A 10,752-nucleotide genomic window follows, 5' to 3' on the forward strand; every position below is an offset into this window, starting at 1 on the left:
CCAATAGGAAAAAGCATAAAAGAATCTAGAACAAACCCACCTGCACTTTAGAAGATTGGTAGTGGATAGCTACTATTTTTAAAATTTGAGCACTGCCTTATTTCCACCCCTTTCTCTTCACCCCACAGCCCCAGTCCCTTCTGGAATCCATGACCTCGTCTATATTCACCTTTGTTGAATTACTACTGTCCTCATTTGCACGTGTTTAGGGCTGACCACTTAGGACTGGGGTCTTGTCCTGAAAAACAAAGCTGTTCTTCCTCCTTCAGCATCCGTCAGCCTGCAACTCTTCCTCTCAGAGGAGGTCCTCCGAGGTTTCCATGTCCCCTGCTGTGGCTCTGCAGGGCTTGTGCAGGTGACAGTCCTGTTGCTGAGAGCTCAGGGACAGCTTCCCTGTCCTGCGCAGAGGACACCATTACATGGCCACCACCCCCTCTTCCGTGATGTTCTCCAAGCCTTAGGAGTAGGGCTTGTGTTACAGAGGTCCTATTTTGACTAAGGCACACATGGTAACTTCTTCTAATTTTTTTTTTTTTGAGACAGTTTCTCCACATAGCCCTGGCTGTCCTGGACCTTACTATGTAGTCTAGGCTGGCCTCAAACTCACAGAGATCCTCTGCCTCCCAAGCACTGGGATTAAAGGCTTGTGCCACCCTCCCAGCTCATTTTTATTTTTTAATAAGATATATGTACATATATATGTATATATACTTGTGTGCAATGCCCTTAGAATCCAGAGGACAGCATCAGATTTCCTGAGCTGGAGTTACAGGCGGTTGTGAGCCGCTTGATGTAGGTGTTAGGAATCCGAACCGGGACCCCTGGGAGAGTGGCAACTGCTCTTAACTACTGAGCCATCTCTCCAGCCTGTAAATTACTGTCATTCTGATGCCAGGGGATATTCTTCCCAGAGCACAGACTTGGCACTATTGTCCTCATATCACTCGTGGCTGCAAAAGTGCTGAGCACACAGTAGGAAAGGTGCTGAGCACACAGTAGGAAAGGTGCTGAGCACACAGTAGGAGGACAATAACATTTTGTCAATCGTGTTGTGAAAATGAAAGAGGAAACCACGCTGTTTCTTTCCTTCACACCAGTCTCTTTGCTGATAGGGAACCATGCATCCTGTAGCCACCAAGCACACTGGGAGGTTTAGACAAGAATCTCCTCCCCCCTCTAGACAGGTGCCTAAGGTCTAGATCTTGTGCTCCCAATGGACACAGTGCTCAGCAAAGCCAGGACTGCCACCATCCTGGGGACACTCAGTGGTCTCTAAGCAAGATGAGTGGAGAAAATATTATCTGTCCACTACCCTCCTCTCTGAGCTCATCTCAGGCCTCTGCTTTTCTTCCTTCCTTCCTTCCTTCCTTCCTTCCTTCCTTCCTTCCTTCTTTTCTTTCTCTCTTTCTCTCTCTCTTTCTTCTTTCCTTCTTTCCCTTCCTTCTTCTCTTTCTCTCTTTCTTTTTTTCTTTCCCTCCCTTCTTTCTTCCTTTCCTTCACACCTGGAACCCAGGGTCCAGCAGAACGTTTTGATGACCCATCTGGGCTGAGGATGAGAGAGTGGGGTCCTCCCTCTTTCTACAAGCTCAGTGGTGACCTAGGCCACTTTAGCAGGAGGATGCACGGCTGGACGAGGGGCATGAGAGTGCAGAGCCCAGTGCAGCTGCTGTGATGGGAAGTCTGGAAGCCACCTGGGCCACCGCTTCTCAGCTTGGCAGGCCAGTGGGACTGCTAGCCTACTTCATATCTGGGGCAGGCAGCAACGTGCCAGAGGGGACATGAAGTCCCAGCTTCAATGCTATGTGCCTTGCAGAGCTGTTTGTTCGTCCCTTGGAGGCAAGTCAAGACACATATCTGTATCGCAGAGCAGGGTCAAACTGCTTTATTGATTTCTCAATTAAAATAGAACTTCAAATACATTTTAACCCCGCTCCAATTGAGTCATACAGGCGTCTTGACTGGCGCTTTTACCTGCGAAGATAGAGTGTTAATAATGATAAAAAGTTGACATAGCATCCATCTTGTGTTTTTAAAGCGTTTATTGCTATTACGATGATGATGATTCTGATGACCATGATGTGTGTGTGTACACGCACGATGTGGAGGTGGGACCTGGCACCACGGCGTACGTGGCGGTCAGAAGGTCCGTTCTCTCCTTTCAGCTTTATCTGGCTTCTGGGGATTGAACTCTGACTGTCGGGAAAGGCATTTTCCATAACCAAAGTACCACTGGTTCTGATTTTTCAGAGTTAAGACATTAGACCAGAACATTGTAGACTTTCAGGCATGTCTAATCAGGGGCCTATGGGCCCCAGACATCCGAGGAGAGCTACGAAGGTGGCCCAACAAATTTTAGATGGCAACATTGTATCTCCGGATCAAAAGGTCAGGACACCCCTGGGGAGCAGTGGCTTTTTCTGCATGGTCTTGAGTCTTGCTCCCGTGCCACTGTCCCTGGTAGTCCCTGGGCGGCTGTGTAGCTAAGCCAGATGGAGGTTTGAGGAAGATGGGTCAATCAGCCAGGCGTGGTGGCACATGGGACACAGATGCCAGCCTGGTCCTGCCAGAGTTACATGGTGGCCCTCCACCACTGTTATCTCATAATCCCAATATTTGGGAGACTGAGAATTGTGCGGAGTTCAAGGACAGCTTATGTAAAAAACAAAAAGATTAGTGGACAAACTTTCCACACATTTGATGGTTTTATGCAAGCGACTGTAAGGCGAAAGAGTGTGCTTGCTTTGGCCAGGACACAGTAGGGAAGTCCAACACTAACCAGCATCTAGGAATATCGGGATATATCACATGAAAGCCTGGATTTCTGGCTTCTCTAGGAAAACCAGAAGATCTGGCCATGCTGGCGCCGCAATCACACCATAGTGGGCTGAGTATTCTCTCTCATTTGCCACAGTCTTCACCACTCCCTATGACTCTACCCCTGGGTGAGCTCTGCACGCCTGCATTTCAACCACCTGACTGGCCTCGTCCACAGTAGCCTTTGCAAGCCTTGTGCCTTTTCTTGCTCGTTTTTACACTGGCTTCTTTATTTTGCATGTATATGCGTGTGTGCATTCATGTGCCACACTGTGCGTGATGAGGTCAGAGGACAACTGAGCACCTAATGAGATGCTCAGTTCTCTTTTTGTATGTATGCTATACAGTGTGCATGCAGGGAGGCCTCCACCTGCGCATGCATGGACGCTCACATTTGTGCATGCATGGACACCTGCAGCTGTGCACATGCGTGCAGAGTACAAAAGAGGATTTCCAGGGCCCTGCTCTCTGGCTCTCCATTCCATTCTTTTGAGGAATGCATTTAGCTTGGAGCTAGGCTGGCAGTCAGCAAGCCTCAGCAATTACCCTGTTTCTGTGACCCCCGTCTCCACTAGTGCTGCGGTCACAGGTACATGTGTGCCACACCCAGTATTTACATGAGTGCTGGGATCTGGTCTCGGGCCCTTGTGCATGCACAGCAACTGCTCTTACCCATTGATTAAGCCCCATTATCTTCAATATAGATTTAATTAATTATTATTGTATGAGCACAAATGTGAGTGTGCACACGTGTGCCATGAGGCATTTATGGAGGTCACAAGAAACTTTCGGGCATTGATTTGTTCCTTCTAGCTTAACTTGCAGGGACTGAACTCAGGTTGCCAGGCTTGCACAGCAGGTACCCACTGAGATATCTTTCTAGCCCCCAGCTCTCTATTTTTGGATTTATTGTTATTAATTGAGACAGGGTTTGGTTGTACAGCCCAAGTTGACTTGAAGTTTGCTATGTAGCCCAGGCTGTCCTCCAACTCAGGTTTCTTGTGCCTCTGCCCCCTGAGCTTCCCCAGTGCTAGGATATCAAGTGTGGACCGCCATAGCCCTCCATGTCTGTCTTTGCTTGCTGGATGGTCACGGGCTTATCTCTATAAACAGCCGCGCAGCCGATGGTGGCGCACGCCTTTAATCCCAGCACTCAGGAGGCAGAGGCAGGCGGATCTCTGTGAGTTCGAGACCAGCCTGGTCTACAAAGCTAGTTCCAGGACAGGCTCCAAAGCCACAGAGAAACCCTGTCTCGAAAAACCAACAAACAAACAAACAAACAAATAAACAGCCGCGCATCCAGCCTCACACTGACTCCGCTGGAAGCTGAATGCAGATCAGATTGAGCACCTGGGGGTAGTCTGCAGACCCTGCTCCTTGTGCATTTGGCCTCTGACTGCATTAAACAGGGTTTGGCAGGCTGTAGCCCTCTACTCCTGAGAGAAGGGCCAATGAGCTAGGAGCAGTGTGGAGAGTGGGATTGGGTGTCTGCATTCAGAACTCTGTAAAGTTCTCCCTCCATCTAGGCTATAGTTCCCATTCTGGAAAGCAGAAGCAGTGGAAGCTACTCTGCGGAATCACCGGAACCATTGAGGAAGGATGTGTAGGACTTCGGGGCTAGCCCTGGGGCAGAGCATGTGCTTAGCATGAGTGAGGCTCTGGTCCTCAGTACCTCAAAAAAGGGAAGTAGTGCATCAAGCTTAGCATCATCCAACACTCATCCCACACTGACATCTGTGATGGTGACGATGATAGTGATGGTGCTGGTGGTAAAGATGATGGTAGCAATGGTCGTGGCAGTGATGGTAGTAGTGATGGTGATAATGATGATGGTGGTGATGATGATGATAATGGTGATGACGGTAGTGATGTTGTTGATGATGATGGTAATAGTCATGGTGTTGATGATGGTAATGATGGTAATAGTGATGATGGTAGTGGTGATGGTGGCAATGATGGTAGTGGTGATGATGGTGGTGGTGGTGATGGTGATGATAATGGTGATGATGGTAATAGTCATGGTGTCAATGATGATAATGATGGTAATAGTGATGATGGTGGTGGTGATGGTGGTGGCGATGATGGTGGTGGCGATGATGGTGGTGGTGGTGATGGTGATGATAATGGTGATGATGGTAATAGTCATGGTGTCGATGATGATAATGATGGTAATAGTGACGATGGTGGTGGTGGTGGTGATGATAATGGTGATGATGGTGATTTCAAATTGTTGGACTGTTTTGAACTTCGAGTCTGCTGACCACCACTTCTCATAGCGCAAAGTGACATAGAGACCATTCTGTCTGAGTGTGCTAGCGTCCATGGCTTCTTTAGTAAGTTATCATACACTGGGTGGATTCAAATAAACCAAGCTGACGCTCTCAGAGGTCAGGAAGACAGATGCTCAGGCAGGTTGGTCCCTTCTGGAGACTGATAACCCTCCCCCCCGGATTCTGATAGCTGTGGTGATCCCTGGCATTGGCCAGGAGACCTGTCAATCTCAGCTGCATCTTTGTTTGGCCTTCTCTGTATGTCTGTGTGCCACCTTGTCCCTCCACAAGGATGCTCCCTGGATGCAGGTTCTACTGTGCTCCAGGACATCCCATGTACGTCTTTACTTTAGTTATAAATGGATTTCCAAATAAGACCACACACTGGAGTCCAGGTGGGCATGAATGTGGGGAGACAGCCCATCACTCTGATGTAGTCAGTGAGAATACTAGGAAGGGGCTGTCCCACCCCTGTCATCCTCCGCTGGCCCTGTCATAGCCTCTCGAGCTCAGCCTCAGGAACCTCTGGCGGGCTCATTGGCGGCTTCCCTTTCAACCTCTAAGAGCAGTGACTCAGGCTGGGATAGCGCTGGTGTGTGCCAAGTCAGGGTGCCAGCAGCACATCTGGCCCAGAGTTCTTGGAAGCCAGGGTGACCACTGTGGGCTCTGAGAGATGGGGTCCCAGACCAGCACCCCAGTTCCTTTCCAGGGGCCCTGTTGGCCCAGTGTTTGTGGCTGAGCACATGGCACTCAGCGGGGAGCTGTATGCCTTTCCCTTTGTGCCTTTAAAAGATGAAGAAAGAGGAGGGGTTTGGCCACAGGCAAGCATGGGCCTGTGAGGAGAACTAAGCCCACTGTGCCTGCTTCCTGGTAGCACAGAGGAGGTGCAGACCTGCGTGGTGAATTTATATGACTACAGGAGACCAGTTTCTCATAGATGAGATACTTGAGTGTCTCTTGTTTCTGTGACAGGGGCATGTTTGGTGTCAGGAGTTGGAGAGAAAAGCGGATACCTTCTGCCTTCTGCTATGAGTCTTGAGGTAACCACTTACCCTTTAGTCAGAGTGAAATAAAGTTCCGACTGTTTCACTCTTCGGTGTCCCACACCAATGCCACACTCTTCTCTGTCTTCTGAGGTGTGACTGAGAGAGGTGCTGGAACCACACACCTTAGTTTTTACAAAGAAAACAGCGTCCAGACAGGGAAGTTGTGGGGAGCCTTTCTTTCTTTGCAGGTATACAGGTAGAGTAAAGGGTTAGTGGTTATCACAGAGGGTGGGGCAGGAAGAAGAGTGTGCATAGGAGCATCCTTTGCCTGTTTGAGGGCAGAGGCAGGAGTCCCCGGGAAGTCTCCCTTCAGTTAGGAGCCTGACTCCACGATCCAGGCTGCACCGAGGGGCCTCTGTTTGAAGGTGATGGGTTGGTATCTCATGTGAACATGAAAGGCAGCCTATGCTTTAGGAGCCTCTGGCAGTGCTGCTGCGGGTTAGATGGAGACAAAGCGCTGGAGAGAGGACTCAGCAGCTTAAGGGGACTGAGTCCAGTTCCCAGCACTCATAGCAGGCTCAAAGGTGCCTTGTTCCTCCAGTTCCAGAGGCTCCAACACCTCTGCTGTCACCTGGACATGCATGTACAAACCCACATGTACACAGAATTTATTATTGTTGTTGTTTATCATTATTACTTTTGTTTTTCAAGACAGGGTTTCTCTATATAGCCATGGCTGTCCTGGAACTCACTCTGTAGACTAGGCTGGCCTCAAACTGACAGAAATCTGTCTTCCTCTGCTAGGCAAGTGCAGGGATTAAAAGTGTGTACCACCACCACCCAGCTGAATTAATTTTTTTCAAGAAGAAAGAGAAAGAAAAGTTTAAAGGAGAGAAAACAAAGGAAAAAGTTACTTATTTAAGTGACAAAAATGACTCTGGAGTCACCCTATGAGGAGCATGTGGCCTCTGGAGACACTAGGTGGAGGGGTCAGACCTAAGCCAGGCAAGCCACATGGTCACAGGATACAGTAGGAGGAGGGGTGGGACCCGAGCCCTGGTGCAGAGGCCAAGGAGGACACAGAGGACCCAGTGCATTTGAAGAAGGAATAACAGGGTGTCTGAACATGGTGGGAGAGTTGGGGAGGGATCCAAGAGGTTAGTTATAAGGGGCTGGAGCTGGGCCCTGGATCTAAAGTCTTATGGAGTCAGGCCGGAAGGTAAGGAAGCTGAGCAGAAACAGAACAGAGGCTGTGCCCTCCTAAGACTGGCTGGCACTCAGTGTGGTGCACTCCCGTGTTGTGCTAGGCCTTGCTCATGGTCCCAGGTCTTCTATTTTGAAGGGCGTATGGTGGCTGGGTGATGTCTCCTGGTGTCTGACCTTGTGGATTAGGGCCCCCTGACCTCTGGGCCTGGGACAAGGACTACCTCACTGTCAGATGGTTCTAGAGCATGCCCGACATCCCTTTCAGTCTATCCCAGCACAGCTGGCTAAATCCTGGGAACAGTTACCTGCTTCTTCTGTGAAGAGACTTCCTCTTAGGAGGGCCCAGCCCTTGAGGAAAGGGGCGTGTCTTTTTAAAAAACTTCCAAAAAAGAATCCTATCAGGGCCTAGAAGGTTGGTGTCTGGGCCGGTGGCAACCTGTGTTAGAAGGTCTGCACACACGGAGACCGCGAAGCAGGGAGTCACCGCTGAGCTACTCCAGCAGAGCCTAGCACCTTTGCTTCAGTGGCGCAGGATCTGTCCTGGGGGATTGTGGGAAGGCCATACTGGCCCCTTCCACCTTTCTCCCCCCCCCCCTTATGCAGGAGATAGGTTTAAAAGGGAAAGGAAACAGGGAAGGTTGAGGCCACAGGAAGACAATTGCAGTTCCGTGGAGAAACAGAAGCCCAGAGAGCCAGAGATGTTCACATGGGATCTCCTGCCCTTTAGATAATGATGGATTCAAAAAGATTTTAATTTTTCTTATTTTACATTTGTTTACTTATCTATTTAGTGTGTGTGCATGTGGGTGATTTGAGCGTGTGCATGCAAGCACACACACGTGCAACGGTGTGTGTGTGTGTGTGTGTGTGTGTGTGTGTGTGTGTGTGTGTGTGTGTAGGTCAGAGGAATTGGTTCCCTCCTGCCATCATGTGGGTGCTGAGGATTAAATCCAGGTCATCAGCCTTCGCAGCAAGAGCCTTTGTATGCTGAGCTGTCTCCCCAACGCTGGATGTGGAGGCTAAATCAGGATTGCCATGAGTTTGAAGCCAGCCTGGGCAACAGTTTGGGGTCAGTGTGAGCTACAGTGTGAGACCCGTCTCTAAAACAAAACAAAATCTTGTGATATACATGTAGGGCTCAGTCTTAAGAATTTGGAGCTAGCTTCTTTTAATTTTTAAAATGTATTTTATCTTCTTGTAACTTTTTTGTGAAGTTAGGATTGAACCTGGGGCCTGGCACATACCCGGCAAGTACTTCATCCCTGAGCTATATCCAACCTCATCTTTGTAATTAAAAATCATTAAAACTTTTAAATTTATTTTGTTATTTGGCCTCATGTAGTCCAGGCTGGCCTGGAGTGGTTTCTGTAGGTGAAGAACCTTGAACTCCAGAACCTCCTACCTCTCCAAGTCTGAGATGACTGATGCATATCACCTGGACCTTTCCCACAGGGCTAGGGATGGGATGCTGTGTGAGCTACGGATGGGATGCTGTGCAGGCTAGGGATGGGATGCTGTGTGAGCTACGGATGGGATGCTGTGCAGGCTAGGGATGGGATGCTGTGTGGGATAGGGATTGGATGCTGTGCGGGCTAGGGATGGGATGCTGTGCAGGCTAGGGATGGGATGCTGTGCAGGCTAGGGATGGGATGCTGTGTGGGCTAGGGATTGGATGCTGTGTGGGCTAGGGATTGGATGCTGTGCAGGCTAGGGATGGGATGCTGTGTGGGCTAGGGATTGGATGCTATGCAGGTTAGGGATGGGATGCTGTGCGGGCTAGGATAGGATGCTGTGAGGGCTCGGCAGGAGTGAGTCGCAGTCCCACCCTACTCTGAGGCTGGACTCCGCAGTCCTGTGATGATGAATGACCCTGAGTGTCTATTATCCACCTGTCGTCATCTGTATTCTTGGGCGAGGTGGCGGTCCTCCTCATCTGCCCTTTTTTAATTGGCCCCATTTTCTTCTTTGGACGTTGGTGGATTATTTAAGTCTGGGATGCCAGCCCTTTATCAGATGCATGTTTAGCAAGTTTATTTTCCCAGTTTGTGGCTTCTCTGTTGTCCTGGTTGTTTTGTTTTGTTCTGTCTCTGTTCCCGGACTGGATGCCCTGGATTTCCTTGTGTGTTCTTGGCCGACAATGACCGGGTGAGTGACTTCCCGTACCTCTCTGGCCAGCCCCCGTCACCAGCACTCCACCTTTGAGGTTTTAAATGGTGTTTCAGCCAGAGACTGGGCTGTAGGGCAGCCTGAGCCTCTGGTAAATCCAGCCACTCAGCTGGATGTTCCCAAGTGGGGCAGTTCTGAGCCTGGGAAAGGAGTTCAGAAAAAATATCTCACCCTGACTGGGATTTCCATCCGTTTCTATCACACATAACACCAAGCCCATTTAGTCAGGCAAATTCGGATGCTGTGAGGCCAGCTGGGCCTCTGACCTCTGTACCTCCTCCCAGGACAGGAAACATGTCAGCTTTTTTTTTTCAGCCAACTGAGGATGGGGGAGGGGGCTGTAAACTTCTAGGAGAGGTCCTGTCCAGGTGGCACCAGAGAGGGTGGCTCAGGGCACAGATTTAATCATAGACCTTCCATGATCCTGCATGGTCCCCAACAGCCTGGCTGGACACCAGACTCTCCAGAAAGAACAACTCTTCCTTGGTGTAAATTCTCTTGGGAATGCTTTTACTAAAAACAAAACAAAAGGAAAGAAAAAAGTAGGAGGTGTTGGGGTGTGGGGGATGGGAGCAGGATTGTGAGATACTCAGTAGATAAAGTTCCTGACCTCTCAGGCTGGCCACCTAAGTTCAGTCCCCAAGACCTACCTACATGGTGGAAGGAGAGAATTGACTCCTCCAAGCTGTCCTCTGACCTCTAGACATGTACCATGTCTTCAACACACACACACACACACAAACACACACACACCATAAATGTAATAAAAAGTTATATATTGAAAAAAAAGACTTATTTTTTTTAAATGCTTTTTGTGGTGGGTGGTGGTTGTGCACACCTTTATTCCCAGCAGAGGCAGGCAGATTTCTGTGAGTTCAAGGCCAGCCTGGTCTACAGTTCAAGTTCCAGGACAGTCAGGGCTGTTACACAGAGAAACCCTGTCTCAAAAAACCAAATAAACGAATGAATGAATGAATGAATGAATGAATAGATTATAAATGATAAATAAAAAGCTTTATTGTAATGTCATGTTTATCACACTGAAATTATAAAGTATGGGATAATAGAATTCATTCACCCCGCTGACCTTCACAGACACGAGTCCATCTCTGGCCCCTACAGCATACGCTGTTTTACAGTGTTTATTTTATTGGCATCCTGGGGGCAAACCTGGGGCCTTGCACACCCTTGGGCAGTTGGTCCCCCACCTTGCCCCATCTTCCACCTTCTGGTTTCTTGGTACGATGAGCATTTTGTCGCTCCACCCAGCATCACTGTCCTTGGCTGCTTACCATGAAACCACAGTCCCT

Source organism: Microtus pennsylvanicus, chromosome 2, assembly GCF_037038515.1.
Source record: "Microtus pennsylvanicus isolate mMicPen1 chromosome 2, mMicPen1.hap1, whole genome shotgun sequence".
Lineage (NCBI taxonomy): Eukaryota > Metazoa > Chordata > Mammalia > Rodentia > Cricetidae > Microtus > Microtus pennsylvanicus.